This window comes from Chrysemys picta, unplaced genomic scaffold (assembly GCF_011386835.1).
Source record: "Chrysemys picta bellii isolate R12L10 unplaced genomic scaffold, ASM1138683v2 scaf2031, whole genome shotgun sequence".
Classification (NCBI taxonomy): Eukaryota; Metazoa; Chordata; order Testudines; family Emydidae; genus Chrysemys; species Chrysemys picta.
The window spans coordinates 1-10000 of NW_027054735.1; the positions used below are offsets into that span (position 1 = coordinate 1).

The 10000-nt window shown below is 41.3% G+C and overlaps 1 long non-coding RNA gene across 1 annotated transcript; it reads left to right on the forward strand.

Moving 5' to 3' along the window:
- Nucleotides 1-1402: 1402 nt before the first annotated feature.
- LOC135980163 (uncharacterized) lies at nucleotides 1403-10000 on the forward strand. Its single transcript, XR_010597364.1, has 3 exons — nucleotides 1403-1562; nucleotides 8267-8390; nucleotides 9952-10000. It is a non-coding gene; the product is annotated as an uncharacterized LOC135980163 (long non-coding RNA).

The window sequence follows — 10000 nt, forward strand, 5'->3', positions numbered from 1 at the left end:
TGGCCAGAAGTTGCTCCACAGCACCCTGTCTCTGTGGCTATCCTGTCTCTTCAGGGCTCCTTGAAGAGCGCACAGTTCAAAAAGTAATTCGGACAATCCCAAGGGCTTCCATTTATTTAGTCTTCAGATGCACACTGGCCCTCCAGGCTCCAACCCTCGTCCAGTGTCTCTCTCCCAGTAGTCCAACACAAAGTCTTTCAAAACAAAACACAAACTCATGCAGACTTCAGCTGGGCACAGCCCCCTCCTCTTTGAGAGTGTCTGTCTGTCTGCTTCCCAGTGCCTCCTGCATGGAGTTTGACCTTCTTCCAGTCCCCAGGCCTTTCCAAGTAGGCCTCTCTCCCTGCTTCTTGGGCAGGTCTCTCCCATGCCTCCCTGGCTGGAGAGCTTTCTTCAGCTTACTGTCAGGCTTCCATCTACCTCTGTCAGTCTCAGCTACTCTCTCACCAGGCCTTCTCTGCAGGTTCCTGATGCCTTTTATACTGTATTTAAAATTACTTGATTCCCCTCCGGTGGGGCTCATCTGTAATCAGGGCTGGCTGAGACCCAGGCTCTCCAGCCCATGGGGAAGCCGCCCTGTTGCGGATATGTTTAGATACTCCCTTTTCATTTCCTGGCTTTTATGGCTGTCAGGTATGCTATGTATAGGGCAATCTTAACTCCCAAGTACTGTAGTGTGTTCATGTACTAGTTTCCCAGGTTTCTTAGTTTAAGAAAGGATCTCCAACTTAGCAATAGCTCCTTTCACAGAGAACCAGGATCCTCACTCCTGAACTGGCCAGAGGGTTTGACAAGGAACAGGATTTTCAGTGCTGGTAGGCGTTGCTTTCACAAAGGCACTCCTGAGCAGGCTGAACATTATACAAAGGCAGGGCTGGCTCCAGGCACCAGCCCAGCAAGCAGGTGCTTGGGGTGGCCAAGGGGAAGGGGCGGCACGTTGGGCTGTTTGGCGGCAATTCGGCGGCGGGTCCCTCTTGGAGGGAAGCACCTGCCGACGAATTCCTGCCGAAGAAGAAAGCAGCACCGTGGAGCTGCCACTGGAGTGCCGCCGCTCACGATTGCAATCGCAGCTTTCCCCCCCCCACCACCCCACCCCGCCGCTTGGGGCGGCAAAAACCCTGGAGCCAGTCCTGTACAAAGAGTAAGGTCATTGACACAATAGCTGTTGCTTTGTCAAATATGCTATTCTACGTGATGCTGTTACAGAAAGACCTTCAGGGCATGTATGTGGCAGTATGTCAGGCCAGCAAGGAGAGTCAGCATCTCAATTTGTTGCCAATTCATGATTATTACCCACACCGATCTATTATTGCTAACACACGGAAACAAATATTTGCTGTGCATAAGAGGTTCACATACAAAAGCACAATAATGAAATGACACTCTAGCTAACATTCCTTTTAGCTTTGTGTATACAATGTGATTTGTTTTTATTAGCAGTGTAAATAAAGTGCCCACAGAACATCCAGAGACTATTCTTCAGAGGGAAAGTGAGCAGGATCACCAGGTGTCAGTGACGGAGCACAGCTCACCAGTCATACTGAATCTACCATTGACTCAGGGTAAGATTCCAAACAATCCAAAGAATTGGCTTTGTTCGTTTGTGTTTGTTTGTCAAGGAAATTTCACAGGTTCATAAAGTGATTTAATCAAGAATATTAGTCAAATGAAATTGCAAATTTCCAAAATAATGTAATCAGTGTTATTGCTGCGGGATTTAAACTTTTCCCAGGTTCAAAATCTGTTTAGTACAAGCGAAGATAAATGAGTTTAAATGATAAGTGAACTTTGGATCCTTGGCATTATATGCCATGGAAGGCTGAGCACTTAAACTCCAGCTGAGAAGCTAAATAATCGAAGTCTAGGTGTGCACAATAGTAATCTAAAGTATATCCTACAAATATTATTTAATGACAAAAATTAATTAACACAGAGATAAGGTTGCCTAGTGATAGCTCGATCCCTTCCAGAACATTGAGTTAAGCAAAACTGAAACTTCTGAAAACCAGGAAATACAGTTAAGGTACCCACCCATGCACCCTTAACTCTGCCCCAAGGAACAGGCAATAGCCACTGGGAATTAACTGCATGAACTCCAGCTGCAGTCACTATGTTAGGTGTAGCTGTATTGAATAGCAGAGGAATAAGTTGGAGCAACTTGGAAGATCGATGATTGTGATATGAGGAGATCTGGGGATTAGTTTGAGGAGCATCATAGAGCTGTGATTGTGATATAAGAAGTTTATTCTCAGATTTCCGCCAAGGATGACTTTCACACTTCAGAGTTGCTAGAATCTATGAACTTAATGAAATGCTGTTTTTGTTTTCTGGGGTCTGTATCTTGGGAGCCCCTTGATCAAATGACCCCACATTTGGATCATTAACCCTACCCTACACTACACTCCCATGAGGCACTGCAAATTTCAAGATAATTCATGTAAGCACACAGATTTTAGAGCATTAAGAAGGGCTCTTTTAATAATAAGAAGGGCTTCCCAATCTTAGCTAGAGCAGAGCTGGTGCACCATTATAATATTATATGACATTAGAGGGAGAATCGAAGGGAGGACCTCTACACATCCACCAGCAACATCAGTCTTACTGCAGATGGTATGGGGAAGATTCCCATCCTGAGTGATTTTTTTTAGGTGACAGATCTTAGGAACTGTCCCAGATTGAGGTGTTGATAGAAGCGGTTTTGGAACAAATTGATAAATTAAGCAGTAATAAAGCACCAGGACCAGATTGTATTCACCCAAGGGTTGTGAAAAAATTCAGATATGAAATTGCAGAACTAACAACTGTGGTATATGACTTAAACTAGCCTCTGTACCAGATGACTGGAGAATAGCTAATATGATGCCGATTTTTTTTAAAAGTCTCCATAGGTGATCCCGGCAATTACAGGCTGGTAAGCCTAACTTCTGTACCAGGCAGATTGGTTGAAACTACAGTAAAGAACAGAATTATCAGACACATAGATGAACACAATATGTTGGGGAAGAGTTAACACGGTTTTTGTAAAGGGAAATCTGCCTCACCAATCAGAATTTTCTGAGAGCATCAACAAGCATGTGGACAAGGGTGAGCTACTGGATATAGTCTACTTAGATATTCAGGGCTGTGGTCTACACTACCACGCTAAATTTATCTAAGTTTCGCAACTTCAGTTACATGAATAACGTAACTGAAGTCGACATAGTTAGAGCCACCAACTTATTGTGGTGGCTACACTGCGCTATGTCAATGGGCGAGTGTCTCCTGTTGACTTCCCTTACGCTTCTCAGGGAGGTGGAGTACACAAATCAATGGGAGAGTGCTCTCCCATCCATTTAGCATGTCTTCACCAGACCTGCTAAATTGACACTCACGGCACTAATTGCATCAGTGCCAATCTACCGATAAGTGTAGACATGCCCTCAGAAAGCCTTTGACAAGGTCCCTCACCAAAGGCTCTTACACAAAGTAAGAAGTAATGGGATAAGAGGGAAGATCCTCTCGTGGATCAGTAACTGGATAAAAGATAGGAATAAATGGCCAGTCTTCACAGTGGAGAGAGGTAAATAGCAGGGTCCCCCAGGGATCTGTACTGGGACCAGTACTGTTCAACATATTCATAAATGATATGGAACAAAGGGTAAACAGTGAGGTGGTAAAATTTGCAAACAATACCAAATTATTCAAGATAATTAAGTCCAAAGCTGACTGTGAAGAGGTACAATGGGCTCTCACAAAATTGGGTGACGGGGGGAACAAAATGGCAGATGAAATTCAGTGTGGATAAATGCAAAGTAATGCACATTGGAAAACATCTCTATTATACATACAAAATGATTGGGTCTAAATAAGCTGTTACCACTCAAGAAAGAGCTCCTGGAGTCATCATGGATAGTTCTCTGAAAACATCCACTCAATGTGCAGTGGCAGTTAAAAAAGCTAACAGAATGTTAGGAACCATCAGGAAATAGATAGAAAATAAGACAGAAATTATCATAATACCAATATGGTATGCTTACACTGTGAATACTGCAGGCAGTTCTGGTTGCCCCCATCTCAAAAAAGATGTACTAGAATTGAAAAAAAACTATAGAGAAAGACAAAAAAAAAAAAATTAGGGGTATGGAACAGCTTCTATATGAGAAGAGATTAAAAAGACTGGGACTGTTCAACTTGGAAAAGAGATGACTAAAGGGGATATGATAGAGTTCTATAAAATCATGAATGGCATTGAGAAAGTGAATAAGGAAGTGTTATTTACCCCTTCATTTAACACAAGAACCAGGGGTTACTCAATGAAACTAATAGGCAGTTAACACAAATATAGTGAAGTATTTCTTCACATAGTGCCTAATCAGCCTGTGGACCTCATTGCTAGAAGATGTTGTGAAGGCGAAAAGTATAATTGGGCTCATGGAGGAAGGGTCTATCCATGGCTATTAGCCTGGATGGTCAGGGATACAACCCCATGCTCTGGGTGTCCTTAAACCTCTGGCTGCCAGAAGCTGGGACTGGATGACAGGGGATGGATCACTGCATAATTGCCAAGTTCTGTTCATTCCCTCTGAAGAATCTGGCACCGGCTATGGTCGGAAGACAGGATTCTAGGCTAGATGGACCATTGGTCTGACCCAGTATGGCCATTCGTATGTTCTCTGATTAACCATTTCTCCAACTCAGCTGTTTTCAAAAGCTATTCCTTCAATTATAGATATCGAGGGCAATTTTGTCTTCAGATATCTTTAAAAAAAATCAGGTTAATGGAATTTAAATATATATATTTTTTGTATTATAAGCATTGCAACCCAAACAATGAAGGGCATTACAAGGTCCGGAGAGCTGGAGAGTGAAAACTTGCCTGTAAAGAAAAGTGAAATTGGCTAGTGTATTTTCATTGTTTAATCTGAGAGAAAAGAAAAAAGTAAACAATGTGATCAATGGTAAAAAGTAAATAAATTCATAAACCAAATGTAAGTTTGACCTTCATGTTTTGATGTAACAAAAATTTGGTTATCCCTAAAAATGAGGTAAGAGAATGGGATTAAACTATTTAAATTATTATATGCTCGCAGTGCAAATTCACAGTTTAAATTTTGTAGGTTTGTATATCCTATGGGAACTTAATTGTATGTTTAATATTTTGATTAAAGGCTTCTATACAGATAAAACAGAAAACACTATCCTGTAGCATATCTTTGTACATGTAACACGAGCCGGACTCACCCCTGCAGCGCCTCCTGCTGGTCGTCCAGGGAATTAGCTCACCAGCCCCTAGAGCGCCCTCTGCAGGCCGGTGATCCACCTTGTCCTCTTCTGGCACCTGTGTCCCTCCCAGGACCCTGGTGCCCCTTGCCCTGGGTGCTGCCCCCTGGCAATACCCACACCCACGCTAGGTCTCCCCTCCCAGGGGTACCCCCACCCACTAACGCCACCTCACCTCAGGATAAGGCCACTGCCAGTCACCAACTAGCCCCCACTCTCTGGGGCAGACTGCAGTATAGGCCACTCATCATCGGCAAAGCTGGGTTTGGACCTGCTGCCTTGGCCTAGCCCTGGGCTGCCCTCTGCAACCCCCAGTACCCCTTGGCCTACTCCTAGGCTGCAGCCTGGATGCTCCCCAGCTCCTCAACCGCTCCCCAGCCCTGCTCCACTACAGGTACCCTGTGTAGCTCCCTGCAGCCAGGCCCTTCTCTCTCTGAAGGCAGAGAGAGAGAGACTGCTGAGCTTCTGGCTGCCCTGGCCTTTATAGGGCCAGCTGAGTCTGTTTGGGGCGTGGCCCCAGCTGCAGCCACTTCCCCCAATCAGCTCAGCCTAAAAGCTGCTTTCTCCAGCCACAGCCCTCTCTGGACCGGAGCGGGGTTACCACCCACTACAGTACACATAAATAAAAACTGACTTTTCAACTAATACATTTTAAGTAGAGATCAGCAAACTTCGGAAGGTTTGACAATTTAAGTTTGGGTAAACATCCAACAGTTCCGTTGTTTATCTGAACTCTAACCAGACTTTTTGAGGCTCTCCCCAACTTGTTCACCAGTGGTCTTTCGATAGCACTGGTCTACAATTTTTGAGAAGTCGTCTGCTTCAGAGATAAAATGTGCTATTTATTATGTATTTTGATGTGCTGAATTCAAATATGACAATTAAAACAACTGATTGGCTACTGTTTCTAAGATATTTAAGTTTTTACATTTTATGTCTATGTATATTGTGTAGATAGTAGAGTTTTAATCATAAATTGTAAACCTAGATCTTTTCATGTATTTATGGTTGCTTTACATGATAATATTTCACCTGTCCTGTTTATGTAACACTTTAAAAATCAGCAAAAGGGTTATATAAATAAAATTTATTATGAAACAAAAGGCAAAAAATTATTATGTACATAGTTTAATCCTATTCAGTGTCTACTCGGCGCTTCTTGGCTTGTCTCTTGTATTCCCAACTGGAGGCACCATGCAGAAGTAACAATTGCTGGTATGATCTGTTGGCTCTCTCCAAATCATTGACACTGCAAAAGGCATAGATTTCCTTTTCCTGTTCAACCACTGGCGAAGATTTGTTGCACAAGTGTTGCAGCATATGTGTGGGGCCCACCTCTTGTCCTGACCTCCAATTTTGCAGCCAAAATAAAGGTGATAGGCTTTCTTAACCATAGTGGTTATACTGCGCTTTTGTGATGCAAAAGTCACTTCACCACAAACATAGCAGAAGTTATCTGCATTGTTCACACAAGTACGAGGCATCTCTGCTCACTTTGGCTAAACAGAAATGTGTCCCTTTGCAAAATCACACACTGACAAATAAGAGAGCATGACACTGTATGATTTCTAGAGCTGATATAGGGCAATTTGTTCAGCAGAGTGATATAAGCTTCGTTATGATTGCATCATCCATGACTTCTAGGAATAACATGATGCAATTCATATAATGTCTGTTGCAATACCAGCTTCAGATTGCATCATTCATTGTTTTGCCTAAAAAGCAAGTACTGTCCAAACCCAGTCATAGATTTATTCATAGATCCAGTCAAAGATGTATTTTAGTCATTTCTGGTTTAAATTGAGATCCCTTCCCTTTATAACTCACTTATCCACCGCCATTCCCAAGTCAAGGGTCGTATATACTGACCCAATAGCATATCTTGAAAACTAGAGCCAATCAACATTTTTAAGCATTGTTTTCGTTCTCAGTGACCCAGAATTAGTAAAGTTTGACTACATTTATTTCAGAAACATTTTGGCTGTAGAGCAGTGTAGCCTTTCTCTTGCCTTTGATCCTTTAAGTTTCCCAGCTCTCTCGCCAGTGCCTTGATAGCCCAATGCCCAACAGGGCTCTGCTTTTCTTGATGATGAAGATAGGTTACCTACCTTTTGATATGATCATGCACTTCTCCAATAACATCCCACCCCCAGTTGCTTGGATTGTTCATATGAAAGTCTGCATGCCTCCACTGTCCCTGTCTTTCTGAGGAGTGGAGACCAAAGGCCCTTTTTCTCTCTCTCCCTCTAATCCAAGTAGTTGATGTCTTCAAGAGGAGGCCTTTCCAGCCTTTTCTAACCTATGAGTAGCAAAATTCTTCAGGAGAAGCCCAAGCAGTTCTCTCCCTTCCACTCAAAAAATAAGAGGTATCTGGTGTGACAGGGTTTAGCAGGCTCCCTAGACATCTGAATTCACTGAATACTGGCCTAAAGCACATTCACTGAGCATCCCATGAGCCACTGAGCGGCTGTCATAGCTGATGAGCCTTATGAGATGATCCAAAAGGCAGAGGGGAGTCACAGGGAGAAAAAACTGTTGCTGGGGCTACTGGGACAGTGGGAGTGAATAGCAGACATGAACAGCCTACGTTCTTTTTATTAATGCCTAAGTTAGTTCTCCCCAGTGCTTGTGGGTCAGCACCCTGCATACATAACTCTTGTAGTTTTCTGGAAGCTTGGATGCACCAGGACCATTGACGAGAAACATTTTGTTTTGGCTGTCTGAACATATTTAAGTAGCTCAACTGCATTGCTCCTGTATTTATTCCTGACTGGAAAATATACTGAACATAATCTGGTGTCTCTTCTTAGAAACATTAACAAGATTGTATTGGCCCTTATTTCTCTACGTGCAGTAGCCTGTTTGACTTCTGTGCCTTACTTCTTCTTCTTCTTCTTCTTTTTTTTTTTTTTTTTTTTTTTGTATCCACTAGTTATATTGGTTAAAAATAATTTTCTCAAATGGTTTTTATCTCAAGTATTCAGTTTACCCCACTCTGTAACTTCAGATGTGTTGTGGAATCAGCAGTTGTTAACGAAACAGTCACCACACATTTCAGAAGAAGTTAGACAGAAAACGTCTCTGGATCAGAGCATAGGCCAGCAGGATAATTCCCCAGGCGAAAGGAGAAGGTGGGTCATGGACGTTTGCTTGATAGCCTACTTTACCCGTGATGAGATGTCTTTGTAAATGCATTATAAATAAAATATAGTGTAAAGTTTTGAGAAGTTTTGTTAACTCTGATTTTCTTTTTGGAGCTATCCAATGTGTTTCATAAGTTACTTTAAAACATGCTATTTTATTGGACCAACACTGATTAATCATACCATGTATAAATGTTGCTAGTTCCTGGCTTTCCTACAAAACACCAACCTTTATTAATTTCAGTTCCTTGACCCGTTCTCTCATAACTCACTTCCCTGTTGAAGCCCCTACTCTAGCTGCCATTAATCCTGTGACTTCTCTTTAGCCCTTTAACCCCTGGAACATATAGAAGTTAATATATTATGTTTGTGTTAATTGTATGCTGTAAATATATACAGATTATGCAAAGTGGCAGAGTTAACATTGCTGTAGACACCTGGGGGAAAATTCTGACCCCATTGAGGTCAATGGCAAAACTCCCATTGACTTTTGAAAACCTAATTTCCCGACCTATAATGATGTAATATTCATAAGAAATGCAATCCGAGTGAAAGAAGTCAAGTTAGTATCAACTAACTTTCTTCTGATGTTGAAATAGTTTCTGGCTGCTACTATCCATTTTCATATTATTTGTCTTAAAAGATATCTATATAGCAGCATTCTGAGATTTAAAAGAAAAGATATTAAGATTAGTAATTTTTTTCTGGATCTTCACTTTGGCTTCATTTTGTTTCTCTGGTACTTTGCCCTGTGTTTCTAGATAAGCGTTACTAAAGGATAGCTTCTGCTCTCTCAGTAAGGGAGACATTTTGACTTAAGTTTCACAATTGAAATATCAATGTTGTATGTTAGAGAGAGAAATATTTTAGAGCTCACAATTAAGCATTGATGAGGATCTGTTTTTTAATATACATTAACACAAACGAATGCCTCATCCCTCACCTATAACTCTTGTTTCACATCTCTTGGTTTTTTCTTATTTATTATTTTCATTATAACTATTTGTGCTATTTGTTAAGTCTAGGAGTAGAAACATACCATGCGAGTTGTGTCCTATCAAAACTAACCAGCTTAGTTTGAATTTCAGCCATCTAATACCTACAGCAAACTACTTGTGAACAATTTACACGCTGAGAATTAGCATTGAAATTATTCAGTTAATAATTAGTACATATGAGCAAAACATGATCTGATCACACACAACTTTTGAGCAGAGAGAGGTGAAATTGGTCTAATAATTTTTCAGTACAAATTATTTGCTCAGCTCTTCCTGCATCTCTTGTTGTCCAGTTTTTTGGGGGGCTGCAATGAAGCTACTGTTCAATATGAATAATTATTCTTGCTAGACCAACACTCCAAAAATTATTTATTCTTTGTGTCAAAATAACAGTGAGTGTTTATATTATAGTTTACTAACTCTAGAGATTGCATTTAAGCAGCAGAGCTAAATTTTAGTTCTGGATTATTTTTACCTCATCCGTATGAGACTGCTAGGATTTTTATTTATTTACTTTTAATCTTACTGCAACTTTCTCTTCTGTATTTTAGGACAGGCTGTCATGAGAATTTCAGGCCTGGGCTGTCATCTCCATGTTCT